The sequence below is a fragment of the Chamaea fasciata genome, unplaced genomic scaffold (assembly GCF_029207755.1).
Source record: "Chamaea fasciata isolate MVZ Bird 193981 ecotype frontalis unplaced genomic scaffold, bChaFas1.0.hap1 SCAF_30, whole genome shotgun sequence".
Classification (NCBI taxonomy): Eukaryota; Metazoa; Chordata; class Aves; order Passeriformes; family Sylviidae; genus Chamaea; species Chamaea fasciata.
The window spans coordinates 3389466-3402514 of NW_027094115.1; positions in this window are offsets into that span (position 1 = coordinate 3389466).

Sequence of the window (13049 nt, forward strand, 5' to 3'; positions counted from 1 at the left end):
AAGTTACAGTTACAAAAGCATTTCTCCTGTTTCCAGAAAATTCCCTGGGAAAAGAATTTCAGAAAACCAAAACACCTCAGGCACAGAACCAGGGCTACACCCTCAGCGCTGATCCCAGCAGCATTTTTAGGTCAAATGCATTTATCAGGTCTCTGCTCCTACCCGGGGAATTCCCCACCCCTGGAAGTGTCCAAGGCCAGGCTGGAGCAGCCTGGGATGGTGGAAGGCATCTCTGTCCCTTCCAGCCCAAACCATTCCATAATTCCACGATTCTGTGCTGCACACCTTCTCCAGCACCTCTGCAGGGAAAGGAAGGGTGAAAATTAAGGATTTAAATCCCTTCCTCACACAACACTTCAGCAGGATTTCTGCCTTTAACGCTTGTCACGCTGAATATCCCCCTCAAAGTTAATAAGACGCTTCCCATTTAATTTTCGGAGCAGCAGAAGTATTTAAAGAACATTAATGGAGTCAGACTTAATTTACTCTTTTTCCTTTTCTTTTTTTTTTTGTTCCCCCTGACTTGCAATCATTTTTCCCCCCTCCCCGTGCTTGTTAGCTATTATTTTGTAAATGAACGAACTTCGTTTCGTATGGTTGCAGATTTAATTGTTCCTTATTGGAAATGTCAGCTTTCACAGCTCATTAATAAGGTGGAAAAAAAAAATTAAAAGCCAGGGAAGAGGTGGGGATGGGGAGACATAAACTTGCCTGGCAAGGAAGGAGGAGCTTTAGTCAATGTTTTTAGTCCAAAGGGATTTTTTTTTTTTTTTTTTGGAGGCCGATTCCCTGGATTGGTGGCTGTATCCTGCTGGATGGAACATCCTCGTTTAATTAATGATCACTGTCGTTAATAACTGTAATCGATGATCAGCTTAATCATTCCTGGGCCTCAGATGCTTTGAGGAGAAAAAACCAAAAACTCCACTCTTTGCTTTTCAAACCTGTGAATCCAGGCCATGAAATCCTCCAGGATTTCCTGTGGGTGGCCCAAAATTGCCTTTTTTTTTCTTATTTTCTCATGAAAATGAAGAATGAAAACATAATAACTCTTTCTTTGCCATGTAGAATGGACTGAAATAGCCCAAAATCACCTTTTTGTTTTTATTTACTCATAAAAATAAAGAATGAAAACATAATAATTCTTTCTTTGCCATGCAGAATGTGACTGAAATAATTAATTGCCCTGATGGTTTTGTCCTCAGTGCTGACATTAAAGGGTTTTTCTAAGTTTATCAGTGGCTTTGCTGAGTTTTAAGCCAAAGTGTTTGGGGTTTTTTTTTTTAAAGCAATGGAGCAGCTGTGACAGTGATGGGAAAAGGATGAATAAGGTTATATCTGTCCATTAATTAAATAACATCAGTTTTATTATGTCATTATTATTATTAATAATAATTATTGTAATTTATACATTCTACTATCACATATTATTATACTCTTATACTACTATTATTATTACTATTACTTATACATTACTATTTTATTTAATCACTATTTTATTAGTCTTTTAATTACTATATTACATCACTATTATATTAAAGTTCAAGTCTGATCAAGTTTTGTCACTCCCACCAGTTAAGAAAGAAGAGAATCCCCAAAAATAATCCAAGAACTCTTGATGGCACAATCAAATCTAAATTTATTTATAAATTCATCAACGCTCCAACACTCCAAATTCATCACCAAGGGGATATATCCTGCAATCTGTCCTGAAATTGGGATATTTCCTTTGGAAAACGCTTTTTAAGGCCAGTTTGGCTCATTTAGGATTTATAAACCCCTTGCCATGAAATGGTTTGGCCTCCTTGTTTTTGCGCTGCCTTCTGCTGCTCCCACGTGTTTAAATTAAAAGTTCCAAACAGTTTTTGGGGGGGGGAAGAAAACCAACAAAAAAGGGCAATTTTAATTTTTAAAAACGAGTAAATAGTGCCAAGAGAATTGCAGGAGAAAAAAAAAGAAATAGGAATAACCTTCTGTATATTTCTGCAGTGCCTCCAAAAAAGAAAAGGCTGAAAGAAATCAGCTTTGGTCTGGGGAATTTATTACTCATCAAAAGAGGCCAAATTGGCTCATTTTGCCATTTTAGAAAGAAAAGGCAGATCTGCTGTGTTTTCCATGGACAAAAAGATATTATAAGCTGGACTGAAACCATGGAAAACATCCCCACTCTGAGGGTTGCAGATGGAGAAATCCCTTTTTAAAAGAAAAAGTATTTGATTTTTTAAGGTCCCAGCTGAGCAGGACCAGCAGATTTGATGTCAGTAATGGGCCCCCATTCCCAGAGATGCAAATCAGCCACTGCGTCCTTCAAAAAGAAAATAAAAAAAGACCCAGAGCAGCCCCAGGAGGTTTTTTCCCCTCAATTTCTCCGAGGACACAGCACTGGGATAATCTTCCCTAAGAGGGGATTGATAGCTTTAAAACAGGGTTTCAAAAACCACATTCAGATTTTAAGAAAACTACAATATAAATGCAAAATATTTCTATAATAAACACTCAACTGTACAAACTACAATAATCTTCATTTTTTTTTTTTCCCTTCAGAAGCAGCAAAGGCAAACATAATGCACACACTTATCAAGGTGAAATTATCCCATCTTGGAGAGGCTGTGAAGGGAAAATTCTAAGGTGGTATTTTCTTGGATGAAAGCTCCCATGCAAGTGTAAATTATTATCATTAAAATAATGAATTCTTTGCCTGGTTTAAGCTTTGCAGCTCACTCTGGAATTGAAAAATGCTCTGTGCTCAATGAAACTCTGGGGTGTAATGTAAATTTTCCACGGCGTTTGCTGTTCGGCTGAATTGTACCCAGACAAAACCCCTTTCTGAGAGAGGTTGGGGAGGGAGCACCAGGAGCAGCTGCTCCCGATTAGAATTCCTGGAAAACGGGGAAGTGTTGAATGTTAGGAAGTGTTTCCACACCAGCCCCAGTTCAAATCTGGGTCAGGCAGAGCTGAGCTCTCCAATGTCCTGGACCAGACACATTTTTGGGGGGATTTCAGAGAATTCCTGGAATGGTTTGGGTGGGAAGGACCTCAAAGCCCACCCAGTGCCACCCCTGTCATGGGCAGGGACACCTCCCACTGTCCCAACCTGGCCTTGGGCACTTCCAGGGATCCAAGGGCAGCCGCAGTTCCTCTGGGAATTCCATCCCAGCCCCTCCCCACCCTCACAGGGAGGGATTTCTCCCCAAAATCCAAACTAAATCTTCATGTGCCAACTTTCATCAGTCCCAAGAAACAAACCCAGTTCCCTTGGTGTTCATCCTTTTGATGCCTTGGGAAGGCTGAGCTGGAGCAGAGAGTGGGCAGAGCTGGAGAATAAAGTGGAGATTTATTGAAAGGCCTTTAAGGACCCACCTTGGGCAGGACAAGAGCCCGGCCAGGGCTACACCCAAGGTGGACCCAAAATGGTCACAAAATGGTCACAAAATGTCACAAAATGTCACAAAATGGCTGCCTGGTCAGGAGGTCTCACACTTTGATAAGTTTTGGTCCATTTGCATATTGGGGTTTAATTGTCCAATTACAGCTTCAGGTTATGAAGTCCGAAGCTTCTTGTTCCTCCCTTCAGCCCACCCTTGTTTGTGCTTTTGGGCCTGAAAACTTGTAACAGTTGTCCGTGGTGTGCAGCAGGAGAAGTTTTGTGTCCCTGCTGTGTGCAGAGCTGAGTGACCCTGACTGTGAGCTCAGAGCTGCACCCCCAGGCAGCACAGAGTCTGAAATACCGAATTCTAAAACTTAAGGCATCACTTTAACACTCATTTATAAACGAGATCTAAATCCAAACTTTTTAATGAGGATTTTGGGAAAGTTCTTTTGGCATTGAGAGCATCTCCTCTGTATTCCTTCCATATCGCATTGACCAAGTTAATTAATGCAGAAATTGCTGTTTCTTGAGGGACTCTCCCAGCCTTTCCCCAATGATTTCTTCTTTTTGGTGCTTTTTATCCCCCTCTGTGTGCAAAGTGGGGCTCTCAGCTATGGCAGGGATTTTACAGGCCTTGCCCAAGGAATGTACATGGTCTCCTTGTTTCTGGTTTGTGTGGGGCTCTTAAAAAGTATTTTTATATATATCTCTTTTAAAGTATTTTTATATGTATTAAAAAAATCTGCTCACCAATGGTCTCAAACAGCCGTGTCCTGACTGCTCTGGGTGCTGGAAACAACAAAGAAGTTAATTAAAAACAAACAAACAGAAGCAAGAGGAGTCGGAGCCCTGCTCCATCCGCGCACAAATGTAAGCTGAATATTCAATGCAGCAGAAGCAACAAAAGCCCTTTGAGATGCTGCTTTGGGGCTGCTCCAGCATCTCCCTCAAACACGAGGTGCTGCTGTGAAACACCCAAATATTTTTGGCATTTCAAAAGGGGCTGCGATAGGAAACCAGCCAAGAGATAACGATAATTACTGCCAGTGTTTGCTTTGGGCTGTGTTTGCAGTGCAGGAAGTGCTGGGCTGGCAGGAATCATCTCCTTGACTCCAAGGGGAATTTCTATCCCTGGAAAATGCCAGCGTTCACATTGACCTGAGCTGGTGCAGCTTTTGTGCCCCATCCTGTAGCCTTGGTTCCGTGCCTGAAGTGTTTTGATTTTCTGAAATTCTTTTCCCAGGGAATTTTCTGTCAACAGGAGAAATGTTTTTGTGACTGTAACTTTGTTATTCATTCCATTTCCTAGGAGGGACTTCTTCGACACAGACTCTGAGATACAGAAGGCGGAAAATGACTCCTTTATTTCTGGGATGTGTCTCCCTTTTATCCTATTTCACACAGACCAATTGGATTGGTGACACAAAGACAAACCTCTTCACTCACATTGGTCAGAGCAGAGGGACAGCAAGAAGAAGTCCCTCCTAGGAAAAAGAATGGATAACAAAGGTACAGTTCCAAAAACATTTCTCCTGTTTACAGAAAATTCCCTGGAAAAAGTTTCAGAAAACCAAAACACCTCAGGCACAAACCAGGGCTACAGCCTTTGGCAAGCCATGCGCACCCAGCCACCAGGGCAGAAATTTCTGTGCCTCGTGAGCAGCAGCTGCTCAGGGTTTATGCGAGCACAACTCCCCAGCCCGATGTGTGAGGAACATCCCATCGCAATTCCTGGCACATCCATCTCATATGCATACAGCAGCAGAGCTGCCTGCGAGGGAAAAAATGCAGTTATTTCCTTTCTTCTAAATGCTTTTTTTTTTTTTTTTCCTTATCGGCTGTAAAACGTGGCAATAATAAAAAATAATAATCTCGGGGAAGAGCGAGGAGGATTGGAGTGGCAGAAGGCGCTTGTCAAGGAGAAAAATAATTGTTAGCCAGAGCTGATTAAACAGCAGGCTGAGAAGTCATCCAGGAGATGTTCATCCCGGCGTCCCAGACTTGTCAGGAATGGTTAATTTCCTCAGGAACCTGTTTCTGAAGGAGCTGGTGCCGCTCTTGCCCCCCCCAGCCACACTAATTGTTTATTAACATACAAAAGAACCGATGACCTTTAAAGGTAGATTTTTGTCCCTGGCAGGCAGAGGAAATGAGCCCCGGCACAGCAAACGTGCCTGGGCTCCTTTTTATTTTTAGGAAAGTAACCTTTTAAGCAAAGAACTCTTCATCAATAGCGTTTTCACACACTCTATATTTAATAATCATGGGATTAAGCAGAAACGTGTTATTTGCTGCTTCGTTTAGGATTCAGAATTTACCCTAAAGAATTAAAGCTATTTTGAGTGTTAATAGCTGCACAAATGGAAGAATTTGGGGAATTTAAAAACATATATAAATAATATATATATAATATATATATATAATATATATATTTAAAAACATATATAAAAAGGTTTGAGGTATTTCATATCAAGCACCAGAACCCCACACTGATGTGTAAACTTTTAGGAGGGGGAATGGAACAAAATCACAGCTTTTTTTTTTCCTGGGTTTTACATCACCCCCACTCTCAGAATTGTAACTGATTTGGGTGCTTGGCTCTCCCTTTTTAAAGCCATTTCAATATTTGGGACATTTATTACCTTTCCCAATGGGTTTGGTTCTTAAATCTGAGAGGTTCAGAGCAGCTGTGGGTTGGAAGAGGAATGCAAATTGTCCTCTGAAAATTCCTCCATCCAAAGCCCAGCTGGGACAGGCTGCCCATGCCCATGTCCAGGAAATGTTGAGCATTGCCCATTTCTCTGGGAAATGTATTTCAGGGCACAGCCTCTCTCAGAGCAGAGAATTATAATGGTGTTCGATAATTAACGTAATTATTTCCTGTCTTTCAATCTTCATGCTGTGGCTGGGAATGCCTCAGGAGAGCCTGGATCCACAATTCCAGCTCCCTCCCATCAGGGATCAGGATGATAAAAGCACCTTTATGTAGCCCTGGTTCCGGGCCTGAGGTGTTTTGATTTTCTGAAATTCTTTTCCCAGAGAATTTTCTGTCAACAGGAGAAATGTTTTTGGAACTGTAACCTTGTTATTCATTCCTTTTCCGAGGAGGGACTTCTCCTTGATGTCCCTCTGGTCTGACCAATTTGATTGGTGACAAAAAGGCAAACCTCTTCAATCACATTGGTCAGACCATGAGAGGAACAAACTTTCCACGGAAACTCTTGGGTGCCTCTCTCAGCTACAAGAGCAATGAAAGTGATGATGTGACTTTATTCCATTTATTCCTTTATTCCATTTATTCCATCAGGGGAGGCTTGGTTAAAGGTATCCACCACAGGGACAATTTTCAGGACCTCTCCGAGCCTGTGCAATCTGTTTAGTGGGGAAGAGTTTTAGTCCATTAAGCCGCTGAGCCAATTCATGAGAATGTTATTTAGTGTAAATTTTCATTTGGATGAATAGCAGAGAGCTTGATCTCTAACATCTGTAATTGAATTAGCAACCTCTTTGTTTCCCTATTCCCTTTATGGCCGGGCCACGGATGCATTTTGTGAGCATCCAGAATTACAGCAGCCGAGCCATTACTTGGGAAAAGTGCCACATAATGCCCTTCTGCAAGTGGATTTTTATTTCACTTAACTTTTTTCCCCTTCCCAGGGAAGTGATGTTTTGCCTTTCCCTGCTGTTATCCACCAGCTTCTCTTTAAAGCTGCTTTTTTTTTTTTTTTTTTCTCAACCAAATTTGATTAGATCCCATAGATCTTCTTTGCATGGCTGATGCAGTTTGACCCCTACAAGCCCGGAGCCAGAGCTTCAGGATTCATTTGTTTTCCCATTATTTTTCTGCGCAGGAATAGTAATGGGAGATTAGGAAAGAAAAATACAAGAGACTAATTTAACAAGGGATTTAAACACCTGCTTAATTACATCTCTGCTGAGGGCAGCACTGATTCAAGTGCTTAATTGGGTGTTGTTATTTGAAAATATGGAAGAATTGCATGGCAAGAGGTTTGTAAAAGTGCTGGAATGTGGAACAACATCCCCCATTTATTATAATGCTCAGCATTAAACCAGAACGCTGCATTTTTGGGTTTGACCAGTGGAGCCTCAAGCTGGCTTAAGGGCTTGCTGAGGAAAATGGGTGAGCGCAGAGGATTTTCTGCTTTTAACAACATAAAGATGCTCTTCTAGAGCCTCATTTCAATCTTTAAAACATAATCTGAGCATTAAAAAGGCTGAATTCTGCTGGGGTTTGGGTGCATGGAAAGTCCTTCAGCCAGGATCAGCTGTGCAGAGGAGAGATTGTGAAATGTTACTGCCCTTGGACAAATTGGAGGAAAAAAAGTGGATTTTGGGAACAGCCAAAGCTTTGACTTGATCTTGGAGGTCTTTTCCAACCCTAAAGGTTCAGCAGAGTTTAAGTTAAAGGAAGGGAATCCAAATGCTAAAATACACCTAAGTTTAGTCCCAAAATAGTCAAGTGTTGTCCTCTATCCCTAAAATCCATGAACTGTCTCTGTGGTTGAGCCCTTCGACCTCCACGTGGAGCGCCCAGCCCTGAGCAGCAGCACCATAAATGGGATCTCTGCTCTTAAACTGCTGAGGGCTTGGGAAAGATTTCCCCGCAAAATTTCCAACGGAATTTCAGCCCATAAAACCCCGAACCCAAAGACCCCCACGAGTTTACAAGGCCACATAATTATACACATGGAAATAGAGCAACAGGATTTATATTTATATTTATATTTACAAATATAATTATAAATAATGACATTTCTTTATAAATAAAAGACATTATACTTATATTTATATTTATATTTATATTTATATTTATATTTATATTTATATTTATATTTATATTTATATTTAATTATCTTTATTTATAAATAAAAGAAATTATTTGCTTTGCTTGGGAAAACCAGACACGTGACAGGTGCCCAGTGCTGGACAACAAAATCCTGGCAGGGAATTCCCATTCCTAAAGGGAATTGAAGAAAATATCTGGATTTTATTTTTTTTTCTCCCCCAAGGGGATATTCCCACTGAACTCTGGCTGAGCTGAGCCCCCCTTTTTCCTCCTCCTCTGGGGTGTCACTCCTCGGGGCTCCTGCCAAAATCCGCGACTGGGAGGCAGCTGGAAAAGGCAGCCAGGGCTGAGCACTCGGCCAAGGGAGCAGCTCCACGGCCAATTCCTGCAGGGCCCAATTATTTCCCACAAAACTGAAGGACAGGGACACGTTCCCGACTTCAGACACTTCCCAGCCCACTTCATTTCTTCTCCCTCATTTCACAGCCTCAGAAATTGAGAGGGAAAAAAAAAAAAAAAAAGCAGTTTGCCAAAAAAAAAAAAAGAAAAAAAAAAAAGCAGTGGAAGAGCCTTTCCTGAAGTTGGGGCTTTTTAATATTCATGTAGAAAACACTGGATATTCATGTAATCATCCTGATTATCCTCAATATGATGTTGCTAAAAGCTAATCTCTGCTGGGCAGAATTGTTTAAAGTAACAGCAATGTCTTTGCAAGCCACAATAATTTCTTAAGCTCGTAAACATTGGAGTTCCCTGGGCTACTTGGGAGTGGAATTTGAGATTTTGGGATTTAATGTTCTCAGTGGGAATTAAAAGCAATAAAACAAGAACCTTACCAAGTGACTGGGCTGTTGCTGCAGAAAAAAAAAAAAAAAAAAAAAAAAAAAGGACTTTTGTACAGCAAAGTTTAATACAAAGCAGTTTAATACAGCAAAAAAAAAATCAAATTGACAGCAAACTCCATGGATATGGACAGAGGAGATGAAATCAGGCTGTGGCAATAACTCACCCCAGTGGGTTATTACAGCAAAGGTGGGCTCCAAAAAAATCCTGGAAGTTGCACTGAAGGAAAAAACGCACATTTTGCCAGTGGTGTGTGGTGTGAAAAGCTGGCCACGACCATTATTACAGGTTTAATGCCTTTGAATGTCTCCCCGCACCACTTCAGGGACTCTGTCTCCAACCAGTTGTGCTGAAAAGCATCAGCTCAGGGCTCGCCCTGTCTCATTAAATAAATGACCCCACAGGACAACAGGGAAATTATTCCCCAGGGGGAAATCCTGCAGGGAAGGACTGTGGTGGGAAATCCTGTCCTCCAGAAGAAGAGCTGCAACAAGGAATGATCACAGCACAGGGGTGGGTGTGAGTTGGTTGGGCGCTTCAACTTCCAGAGCATCTGGCAGCTTAAAGGATGGCCAGAAAAGGAGGAAAACAACTGCATTTCCATGGACAGAGTCCTGGAATAGTTTGGGTCAGAAAGGACCTTAAAGTTCATATAATTCCAACCCCCTGCCACAGGCAGGGACACTTCCCACTGTCCCAGGGTGCTCCAGCCTGGCCTTGGGCACTTCCAGGGATCCAGGGGCAGCCACAGCTCCTCTGGGAATTCCATCCCAGCCCCTCACCATCCTCCCAGGGAGGAATTCCTTCCATATATACATTTATGTATCCATTCCTTCAATATATACATTTATATATATATATATATATATATATATATGTGTGTGTGTATATATATTTATGATACATAGGAGTGTGCCCAGGTGGATGTTTGGTTTTTCGTGATCACACTAGGAAAATAAAACATGGAAAATTTATGCCAATGGCATAAAAAAAATCAGCCCTTTCAAAGGAAATCTACGCTGTCCATAACTAGAAATTCAGGATGGTAGGAACACTTTGGGAAGAGAAGAGGCGGGAAGGTTAAGAGGAATTGTTCACCCATTGTTAGAGCTTCACTCCGTATCCAAGTTATCTTAATTAAACGGGAAGCTCAGGGTCAGCTCCTGCCAAATGCCAAGAGTGTTAAAGCAAAGATTTGCACAGAGTGAAATAAAAGTTGCCAGGATAAAATAAATCCAGCAGTTCTCCAAGGAGGCTGCCAGATCCCAGGCTGGACATGGAAATCCAGTGAGCGGGGCTCGGAAATTCGGGAGAACACTTGGAAAGGCTGAATTCACACAGCCCCTCCCTCCCTGATCTCTTTTACTCTCACACAGCCACAAAAATCCAAGGAGAGAACATTTTATTGTCATATTCAATCAAAGAATTCAAACTTGCTCCAACAGCACATGGAGTTTTCTCCTGAAATTTCATCATTTTCCACGGCATGAATGTCTCCATCCCGAGCCACAGCAATTGCATGATTCCAACTGCTCTTTGAGACAGGAACAGCGAAAATCTTCCAAGCCCCTTCCATAGATCATTAATATGCTTTCCTAAATTGCCCAACTTTGTGCTCAATAATCCAAGAAAATATAGATATTCCTTTCCATCCATTTTTCTGAGGGAAATTGCCCTGAGGCTTCCTCATTTCTTTTTCTGTGTTAGCAGATTTTTATTGTGATCTACAGAGGTTATGGCACACTCTCACTCTGTAATTTATACACTCAGATTTCTCTTGTCTCACTGCATTTTGCTGAGCGAAGGGAGAGGGGGACTGATGAGAAAATCAGGTTGTGCAGGTCTGGAGCGGCTGTTTTGGACTGTGTGACATCAGTGGATGAGAGCGAAATCCTTGGAGCCCATTTCTGCTCCTTTTGGGCTCTTCCACACTCGCTGGTTTTGCCAGGGAAGGAGGGCACAGCAGCAGGAATGATGTGGTTCAAGGCTAAGATACTTGAATAGCCCATATAGAACTATGGGATCATGGAGTGGGTTGAGTGGGAAAGGACCTAAATCCCACCCAGTGCCACCCCTGCCGTGGGCAGGGACACCTTCCACTGTCCCAGGCTGCTCCAGCCTGGCCTTGGGCACTGCAAAGGATCCAGGGGCAGCCACAGAGCTCCTCTGGGAATTTCATCCCAGCCCCTCCCCACCCTCACAGGGACAAATTTCTCCCCAATATCTCACCTAAACTTGTCCTTCCTAAACTGAGGGGACAGAACTGGACACAGCACTCAATGTCTTTCCTAAACTGGACACAGCACTCAACGTCCTTCCTAAACTGAGGGGCCAGAGCTGGACGTAGCGCTCAAGCTGAGGTCTCACCGGACGACCCGCAGACAATGACAACGAAAAGCCGGGACTGGAAAAAGCAAATCTGTGCAGCAGGTGACTCGTGGCTGCCTCGAGGCCGTGGGAGACAGCTTGAATTCCAGTGGAAATGACTGAGGAGAAGCCGAGCGGGCTCAGCTGTCACATCCCACCAGCTGCACGCCCTGCCCGCGGCTCCGGGCTTGATTTGTTGTTGTTGATTGCTTGATTCATGTTAATTCATTCTACTGTACCAGAGCCTTGCCGGGGCTCATCTGTTATTATTAATATTAATAAGCCCCAGCAGTTTCATCCAAAGAGCTCTTGGCACTTTACAAACATTAATTAAGCTTCACAACACCCCCGGGGCGGGGGAAGGAAACTTTGGAGATCTCTTGGAAAGGTCACAGAGGGTTTGGTTTAAAAAAGGCAGCTTTGGGGGGATTCAAAGGGCTGAGGAACGGGGGCCATGAGCTCAAGTGGCATTGTCATCACAGATGCTCATCCCAGAGAAGTGACACAGCATGGCTGTGCCTGTATTCCCAGTGAAAAAGATGGATTTTGGGATAGGCTTGGCTTGCAGCACCTGCTAGAAGGACAGGCTCACAAATTACCAGGAGAAATACACGGGCACTGGAGGCACAGGCAGAGACTGATGAGTGCCTGGCACTGCTCTTTTAAACCATGGGCTCCAAGTGCTCCATAAATTCCTCAGGAGCCTGCAGTTACTCAGGTTCCAGGGAACATGGAATGGTTTCAAACCAAGAATGAATAGGTTTGGAGTAAATGCCGAGAAAAAAATCCTTCCCTGTGAGGGTGGGGAGGGGCTGGGATGGAATTCCCAGAGGAGCTGTGGCTGCCCCTGGATCCCTGGAAGTGCCCAAGGTAAGGTTGGAGCAGCCTGGGACATGGAAATGATTCCTTCAGTTTGAGCTTTCATGTATTCCATGTTCTGTGGTGCCCAGGGGTGCAGCTCTGAGCTCACAGTCAGTGTCACTCAGCTCTGCACACAGCAGGGACACAAAACAAATCCTTCTCCTGCTGCACACCAAGGACAACGTTCAGCCCCAACAGCACAAACAAGGGTGGCTGAAGAAGGAAAACAAGGATGGGACTTCATAACCTGAAGCTGTGACTGGACAATTAAACCCCAAAATGCAAGCGACCAAAACATATAAAAGTGTGAGACCTGGTGACCGACCAGCCTTTTTGTGACCCTTCTGTGTCCATTTTGTGTTCATTTTGTGACCATTTTGGGACCACCTCTGGTATAGCCATGTGGGCCTGACATTTCTGGGCCTCAGAGATTTTAGCCTGCTAGCAGCTGCTAACTCTTTCCCAAGGAAAAATTTCCCAAGAAAACTTCTTCTCAAAACAATCCTGGCAAACAACTCTCCTTTCTCCAAACAATCTTTCTCCGGGTGGTGTTTTGCTGTTCCTCTGGTTTAACCCATGGCATTAGAGAGGTGTTGTTCCTATTCCCCAACCGTGGTAAGTCTGTATGGGAACATCTTATAAAAAGCAGTGAAAATTAGACAATAAAAGCCTTTTTTCTGTGCTCTTTGCCTTCTGGAATATTTGGAGTCTCTCATCTTTCTTTTGTGTCCCACAGCAACACTCCTGTATTTCTTCCCCAGAGCAAACAGCCCCTGCCTTGTCCCCAGCAGCATTTCAGGG